At 37.9% G+C, this 9559-nt stretch overlaps 1 long non-coding RNA gene across 1 annotated transcript in view; it reads left to right on the top strand.

Moving 5' to 3' along the window:
- LOC128637439 (uncharacterized) overlaps positions 1–1122 on the top strand; it is a 47345-nt gene extending 46223 nt beyond the window's left edge. The window contains exon 3 of the long non-coding RNA XR_008399007.1: positions 1012–1122. This is a non-coding gene — a long non-coding RNA (uncharacterized LOC128637439). The remainder of the gene's footprint in view (positions 1–1011) is intronic.
- The last annotated feature ends 8437 nt before the right edge of the window (positions 1123–9559 follow it).

Here is a 9559-nt window from a genome sequence, read left to right on the forward strand (position 1 = left end):
GTGCAAAATTGTGATTAACTCCTTAGACAGAAATGCAGATTGGGCTACAATTTATTTTACAGCTACTAAATTAATATAATTTGGTTTTGAAATTAATTCACATAGCATCAATAATAAATGTACATAATTAAAATGTATGAAAATAAACAAGAGCAACTAAAATATATTTATGTAATAACAAAATAAAAATATATTTATTATTATTGCATTCACAGGTTGGCTTACCCAGGATAAAGCTGATTAAAATATCTTGCCCTTTTATTTTTTTTATTTTGTTGTTGTATTGCTGATTATTAACAAAACATATTAATATTTGAGTTCATTTAAAAAAAAATATTAATACACAGCTTACTGTAATACAAGTTTTCTAGCTAAGTTGGAAGAGAGGTTTTTTTTTTTTTTACTGAACTCATTCACTGAACTTTTTATTCATATGATCCTGTTGGTCTAAACTGAAATGTGTGAAATGTGCATGAGTGTATTTCGGTTTTGAATAGAATACATTTTGCAGTATATTGTTATAAGTAAAAAAGGTTCTAGTATCACTGATTTAGAGATATGTGCACATATGTTATTCATGCTCAGTGCAACCTCATTTAAACACCACTTCTGGTCAGAGAGCTGGAGGTGGTTGGAATCATGTCAGTAATTACTTAATTTGTGTAATACAAAATCACTACAAACTGGGTAGAAGAGGTCTTTGAATGCTGGTGCACTGGGCATGTGCAGAATTTACGTGCATGCGGCTGAAATAGTAATAACATTTACTAAAAGCATATATTGCAATAAGTCTCTATGTAACATTGAAATGCACTCATGAACATTTCAGTTTTGAACATGATGTCCCTTTAAACATGGAAAGCTGTTACATATATTTGAGGGAAGGTGGAGGGTTGAGGGGAGGTTAGGAAATATTATGAGGAATAACTAGTGAGGGATGAAGACCAAAAATACACATCCCTGAGGTAGGTGCTTTGCAAATATGTTATAATTTAATATTATATTTTTCAGTGGGGAGAACATTCGAGATGAAGTAGACGTGGAAGTCAGTGTAGTTCATATATTTGCATCGAGTTCAGTAACTGCAGAAAACGTAACTGACATCATTTCTCAATATGAAAAGGACAATACAGATTTTGGAACTTATAAAAGTAAGTAATGGGTTGTTGTTTCTCAGTATTCTTTCACTGACACCTGCACTGAAAAAAGGCCAGATTACGAGTGGCGTGCTAACTGTTGCGCACAAGAAATATCAGGTTTATTGTGGGTGTTTGCACACGTCGGAAGTAGCACGTGTATTACAAGGAAATATGTTCGCTTGAGCATAATTTAATTTAACGTGTGTTGGGTTTAAAAAATACATTAAAGATTACAGTTGCACTCACAATAACACATCTAATAAAAAATATTTTTTTTAAAATTGCATAAACAAGTTATAAGGGTTCAAAGATATGAGGTGTCAGGAATAAAAAAAGAAAAACAGTATATAGTAAAATTATAACAGTGTGTATAATCAAACAATAAAAGTGAAAAAAGAAGGATATGATACCATACAACACTGTGCACTGTAAGGTCATGGGATAATATTCATAAGGTCATCTTCATACTTCAAAGAAAATGGAGAGAAACATTCATAGTGTTAAACCATATGAGAATATCCCTTTAAGCACAATAGGAAAACTACTCACATGCTACTATAGCTCTAAGTGATGTGCTCAGAACAAATGAATCCAAGACTGTATTGGTTGAAGGGGCTCCAATATTTAATAACAAAAATACAAATGTATTGAAAACAAAGATTCTTTAAAAAGCAAAGTCCTTGCAAAACAATCAACAGGCAACACTTTCAGATCTCCTTCCTAGATAGATAGATATCAGAAGGGTCCGGTGCGACTTGTTTTTAATATGCCTGCCCTTCCTTGTGACTTTGCCTTTGTTACTGCTGACTCCAGAGGGGAAAAAAAGACTGCAAAGGGCTTTACCATAGAGATACATACATATGCATGTCTGAAAATGTATGTGTGAGGACATTTGTATTTATGTATTTATATGTGTATATTTTTGTATTTACAGACATATATACACATATAAACACACAAATGGATATTTAATCAATTGTTTAACTATATACTTACTGTAAATATTTCCCATTCCAATGTTCCTCACATAGGGGAATATGTTTTAAGTATTTATAAATAGATGTTTTTATATATATATATATATATATGTTATTCCTATATACTGTATATATTTATACATATATATAATCATGTGTGTGTATGTGTGTATATATATATATATATATATATATATATATATATATATATGCGTGTGTGTGCATAAATATATATTTTAACAACATCAGATATATGTAGAAATATTTGAAAAGATTATATTATTCTATGTGAAGAACATTGGAAAGTGAAATATTCATAGGGTGTTAATTTTTCCCCCACTTTTTGTGCCCCATTAAAGTCTATAAATCTCCAAAAAGGGTACTCCAGCCTAGGTAGATTAATGTAAAAAGACCTTTATTGTGCCGTGGTCCACAAAAACAGAAACAACGTTTCAGACCCTCATTAGGTCCTTAGTCATGTCTACCTGAGTACACAGAGAGACTACCTTTATACATATACACAGGTGTAAATCAATTACACATTAATTACAACACAGTGCCATCTAGTGTAAATTTTAAACATTTCTAAAGATGGTACTTTTAATCTTAAGGAAGCAGTGTGTATAATGTGTAATGACAACATTACAAAAATTACAATTAAAACATATACATATAGTCACTATGCATACAATTAAAAAATGAGAAGCTGCATTTGAAAATGCAATCATAATAAAACCAGATATCAAATATGGATATGGTTGCTGCCTCCCTGCTCCTGTGCCTGATTGTTTGGTTGCTGTACCCACCTTTTGCCCATTAAAGTCTATGGGGGAATACGTTGCTGGTTGCAATATTGTAATTTTGGCTTTCTGTGCACATCAGGTTAGCACGCAAGCGTAAACTTTCTACTTTCATTTTGTAATACATGTGGTAGAGCAGAGTTAGCGTGTGAGTGATAAATAACGACCACCCTCTATTGGATTTTCTCCCTTAAAAGTTATGTAAAATATCTCTGCTGATATGCCCCTGCAAATTGTTTTTCCTTTCATTGTACTTAAGACAGAACACTGGGAAATGGAGACTTAATAGATTTCAGTGCAGTACACTAAATATGTTTTCAAAAAGAAATTGATAATCACAAATTAATTTTGTCTCATCAACAGATAAGAGCGTGTGTGATGGTTTTTACTGTGATACAGCGACAACAACATGCAAAATCACAGACAATGCACACCCACCTTTGTGTACATGCAAGGAGGGACTATTTGCTCATACAGAGACCTATACCTCCTGCAGAGGTGAGAAAAATCCTTATATTTATAAACCTTCCAATTGGGATTGTGTATCTTTAGCCGTTTATCCTCAGCTTAAGGGTTGCTGAATTATCTAGACACAAGCTTCATCTCAAATTTCCTTCCCTCCTCCTTTCCTTAACATTTAGTCTTCCTAACCAAAACCACCTTCTTTACCATATAACATCTACCTCACTTTTATCATTATGTCTAGTTTACCCTTTAGCTGAAGTTTCATTATACTAAATTAATCTACTCCTAAATGATACCACTATGCCAAGGTTTAATCAAACCACAATTTATGGCCCAGCACTAACTATCCCTCATAAAGGCTAGCTTGACCTGGTGTAAAGTATGTATACTAGCCAGGAAGATTTAACCTCTTAAGTCAAATTGATGTAGCTACTATGTCATACAGTACTTTGTCCCAAGTACCGTATTGAAGTAGTAGCTACGTCCTCCGCAATGTTATAACACAACTGCAGAGCAGAAGACAACTCCTTCTAAGTCTAACAAAAGACTGACAGTGCCTAGTTACTATGGAACTAAAATACAAGTAAAGCTGGTACTAGGTATTTCTTTCCCTTATCTATGTTGTATTTTCCCAATTTTCTTGATATCTCATATGACCCATATTTGGCCAAATAAGCATAAAAGACTCTGTTAAATATAACTCTATTATCTGCAAAGAATCTCTGGGTCTTTTCAATTGCATATTCAAACTTATGCAAATGTATGCAAATCACTTTAGTGCTTAACCCCCTCCAAGAAACAGTATCTTAGTACTTTAGTCACTTAAAGGGACAGTCCACACTTTCATCATCTTAAAATGTCTTACCTAATATTAAGCTGCAAATAGCCTCCTGCAACCCTTTCTATACCATGCAGCAGGAACAGTAAAAAAAGTTATTTTAAAATGAATATTGTTTCTGGCCACTTTGAAATGGCTGCCAAGCTCTGCTGACAGAGTGATGACATCACGATCTGGGTTAAATATGGCATCCAATCTTGAGATGCTCACTAGTTGGATTCAACAGACTGTCAATGCTATTCAGCAGTGTGCCTAGTCACAGCCCAGATCAAAGAAAAGGCACATGGCCGAGAAGTGCCAGCGAGCGGTGATGTCTCTCCCATAGAAGTCAATGGGAGTGTAACATCACCACCTGCATCGCCGCTCGTTGGAATTTTGCCAAAGCCGGGGGGCCCTAGTTGAAGTGGGCCTTCACACCACAGACAGTGCACTCACTGAAACTAAAAATCGTTTCAGTATAGAGACACTCCAAATATTGCCTGCGGGACCTAAGTTATACTACACCCATTCTAACTACCTGAGGTGATGAAGTGTCACTAGCTCATAGCTGGTGAGACAAACATGGCCGCTACCCTCCTTGCAACCTGCACTTTGCTGATTCGAACATTCTGCACTGGTGTTAATGTTTCCTTATCCTACTCCCATTAGCACACCCCGTTAACTCTCCCTGAATGCCTATAATTACATCACATTTGACCTTCACTCCCCCTGCTTTACCTCACTACTGACCACCTACACCTACGTCAGAGCTAACCTACACTTCCCCTGCACCACCCAGCAAACTCCCCCTGACTGCCTACACCTACATCACGTCTAACCTACACACCCCTAGAATGCCCAACTAAGTCACTTAACCTACACTTAAGTAATATATCAGCTACAATCCCCTGGTTTGCCACAGCTAACTCCCACATACTGCCTACTGTCAGAAAAATACCTTACTATAGTAAACTATACTAAATAGTAAACCTGCCCATTATAATTATAGGAGCTATGTTGCTAAAATTATAATCAATGTTTAAATAATGTGTCACATAGATGAGCTAAAATGCTGGCGGCCAACCAGGCTCTCTTCCTAGAGCCCTGGCCTTTCTATAGGGGTACTTCATCCCAATTGGCTTTTTTAAAATCAGTCATTATCCTTTCCTATTGAATGATTAGAATTTAAAATAAAATAATTTCTTGTTATTGGCTGTTTAAAATCAGACAATTGGGATTGGCTCATTTAAAAACAACCAATAGGGATGAAGCGGTACCCCTATGAAAAGTGAAGACCAGGGATCTAGGAAGAGAGTCAAAGATAAGAAGATGTAGAGCAGAGGCAGCAGAAGAGGCTACCAAAGTTTGCCTCCGCCACCGCAAAGATGGGCCAGGATGAGTAGTGCCCCAGGTGGTAGGAAGAAAATTGTGGATGAATAGGGCCCGGCAGGGAAGAAGAAAGTTGTGCAGTGTAGACAATGGAAGAGGCTGCTGATGTCTGCCTACGCCACCACGATCGGCGCCTGGGGCGGAGATGAAGAGGGCCCAACGTCAGACCAAGAGGAGCCTGATTTCTAATTGGTGAATACAACCATTGGGGCTAGTTAGGGCTTTTTTGGGGTGTGTGTTTTATTTATTTGAAGAATAGTCTCTTTCATGTAAGTGGCAAGAGTCCATGAGCTAGTGACGTATGAGATATACATTCCTACCAGGAGGGGGCAAAGTTTCCCAAACCTCAAAATGCCTATAAATACACCTCCTACCTCACTCATACCTTAGTTTTACAAACTTTGCCTCCTTGTGGAGATGGTGAAGCAAGATGTGCTTGATTTTCTTCTATGATAGGCACTTCTAAGCATATTGAAGCCCAGTTTCCTCTCAAAGTACAATGTTTGTCTGAGGGATGTGAAGGGAGTATTGCATGATGACGCCATGTTTTCACCTATGGGAAATCTATTCTATGGCTCTCTGTAATCGGTCGCAGGGATTCATCTGCTGCCCTTTACAGATCGACATTATACTCCTCTACCATTACCTCTGCTGATATGTTTCAGTACTGGTTTGGCTGTCTGCTATATGTGGATGGGTGTCTTCTGGTAAGTATAGATAATTTTTTAAGACACTCTCAGCTATGTTTGGCACTTTATCTTTTAAAGTTTTAAATGTATATTGTATATATTTGCAACGAGTGAGGTCTGTGTATTTCCCTTTGCAGTTTAACAGTTTCAGCATGGAAATTATGTTTATGGGAGTTTTGTATGGGAGTTTTGTAGACTTACCTGGGGTTCCCAGTTAGTTGTAACTTGGACTCTGTTTCTTTCAAAATTTTCGTGGACTTAGGCACGCAATAAGGCAGAATGTTACTTTTTAGTCGCTCCTGTTGTGATGCGAATCACGTTATTTCTTACGACTTTCTTGTCGCAAGTTTTTTTGGTGTGAAGTCACGCCTGTTATGATGCGAGTCGCGTCATTTCACTTGTTAAAGCTTTGGCGCCAAAAGTTTTCTTCTGCATTTGCGCCATTTGTGGGGCTAAAATTTGTTATATTAAGTCTCTCCCTCTTTTGCTCTCTGCTCTCATTTGTTTCTTAGAGGGCAACCCCCTCTAAGAGGTCAACCCTTTCTATACCATGCAGCAGGAACAGTAAAAAAAGTTATTTTAAAATGAATATTGTTTCTGGCCACTTTGAATGGCTGCCAAGCTCTGCTGACTGATCAGGAGCGTGTTTATGGATAGGCCAACAAGGCCGGTGCCTAGTTCGACAACTTTTGGGGGGGCGGCACTTTTCTACTGCACTGCACACTTGAATATGTCTGCCTGCTTTGAAAAAAAAAAATTTAAATGGACGGATTACCGCCGAGCAGTCACGTGACTGGCTTTTCACTGAGGTCACGTGATGTTTTCAACTAGCCAGCCAGCTTCTGTGTGTTCTGCATGCCGGCACCGGGAGACATCAGGAGGAGACCCATACTGTGATCAGTGGAGCCAGTGAAGACTGTTGCGGCTCAGCGGGCGACAACGAAGACAACGAACTGTCTTCAACTTAGGTAGGGCACAGTCTCTTCCACAGAGACCCTTGTTGCACTTGCTTGCAATTTCAGAGCTATCATGGTAATGGTAGCGAGAGACTGAGAGTCTAACAGTCAGACTTTCAGTCTCTCACTACTACTACCATGATAGCTCTGAAATTGCCAGGCCCGGCTTTTCACCCAGCCAGCTTCTGTGTGTTCTCATTTGTTTCTTAGAGGGCTGAGTTGCTTGCTTTTGATTATTACCTTATTTTTATCATAAGCATTTTTTCCCATTCCTGAAACTGCTACTTTGAGGAAATTGGATATTTTGTTTAAATGTTATTTCTTTCTTTTTTGTTACATTTTGCAAGATGTCTCAGACTGATCCTGCCTCTGATGATACTGTAGGAACTAAGCTGCTTGAACACAATTCTACCAACGCTAACGCCTAGATTTAGAGTTTTGCGGCCAAAGGGGTGCGTTAGCTACGCGTGCTTTTTTCTGGCTGCACCTTTTAAATACCGCTGGTATTTAGAGTTCACAGAATGGCTGCGTTAGGCTCCAAAAAAGGAGCGCATAGCATATTTACCGCAACTTCAACTCTCGATACCAGCGGTGCTTACGGACGCGGCCAGCTTAAAAAACGTGCTCGTGCACGATTCCCCCATAGAAAATAATGGGGCTGTTTGAGCTGAAAAAAAACTTAACACCTGCAAAAAAGCCGCGTTCAGCTCCTAACGCAGCCCCATTGTTTTCTATGTGGAAACACTTCCTACGTCTGCACCTAACACTCTAACATGTACCCCGAGTCAAAACACCCCTAACCTTACACTTATTAACCCCTAATCTGCTGCCCCCGCTATCGCTGACCCCTGCATATTATTTTTAACCCCTAATCTGCCGCTCCGTACACCCCCGCCACCTACATTATCCCTATGTACCCCTAATCTGCTGCCCTAACATCGCCGACCCCTATATTATATTTATTAACCCCCTAATCTGCCACCCCCAACGTCGCCTCCACCTAACTACACTTATTAACCCCTAATCTGCCGACCGGACCTGAGCGCTACTATAATAAATGTATTAACCCCTAATCCACCTCACTCCTGCCTCAATAACCCTATAATAAATAGTATTAACCCCTAATCTGCCCTCCCTAACATTGCCGACACCTAACTTCAAGTATTAACCCCTAATCTACTGACAGGAGCTCACCTCTACTCTAATAAATTTATTAACCCCTAAAGCTAAGTCTAACTTTAACCCTAACACCCCCTAAATTAAATATAATTTAAATCTAACGAAATAAATTAACTCTTATTAAATAAATTATTCCTATTTAAAGCTAAATACTTACCTGTAAAATAAACCCTAATATAGCTACAATATAAATTATAATTATATTATAGCTATTTTAGGATTAATATTTATTTTACAGGTAACTTTGTATTTATTTTAACCAGGTACAATAGCTATTAAATAGTTAAGAACTATTTAATAGCTAAAATAGTTAAAATAATTACAAAATTACCTGGAAAATAAATCCTAACCTAAGTTACAATTAAACCTAACACTACACTATCAATAAATAAATTAAATAAACTACCTACAATTATCTACAATTAAACCTAACACTACACTATCAATAAATAAATTAAATTCAATTCCTACAAATAAATACAATGAAATAAACTAACTAAAGTACAAAAAATAAAAAAATATTTACAAACATTAGAAAAAAATTACAACAATTTTAAACTAATTACACCTACTCTAAGCCCCCTAATAAAATAACAAAGACCCCCAAAATAAAAAAAATGTCCTACCCTATTCTAAATTACAAAAGTTCAAAGCTCTTTTACCTTACCAGCCCTTAAAAGTACCTTTTGTGGGGCATGCCCCAAAGAATTCAGCTATTTTGCCTGTAAAAAAAAAACATACAATACCCCCCCCCAACATTACAACCCACCACCCACATACCCCTAATCTAACCCAAACCCCCCTTAAATAAACCTAACACTAAGCCCCTGAAGATCTTCCTACCTTATCTTCACCTCGCCGGGTATCACCGATCGGTCCTGGCTCCAAAATCTTCATCCAACCCAAGCGGGGGCTGGCGATCCATAATCCTGCGGCTGAAGAGGTCCAGAAGAGGCTCCAAAGTCTTCATCCTATCCGGGAAGAAGAGGCAATCCAGACCGGCAACCATCTTGATCCAAGCGGCATCTTCTATCTTCATCCGATGAGGAACGGCTCCATTGTGAAGACCTCCAGCGCGGATCAATCTTCTTCCTCCGACGTCCAACTGAAGAATGACGGTTCCTTTAAGGGACATCATCCAAGATGGC

Source organism: Bombina bombina, chromosome 1 (genome assembly GCF_027579735.1).
Source record: "Bombina bombina isolate aBomBom1 chromosome 1, aBomBom1.pri, whole genome shotgun sequence".
Lineage (NCBI taxonomy): Eukaryota > Metazoa > Chordata > Amphibia > Anura > Bombinatoridae > Bombina > Bombina bombina.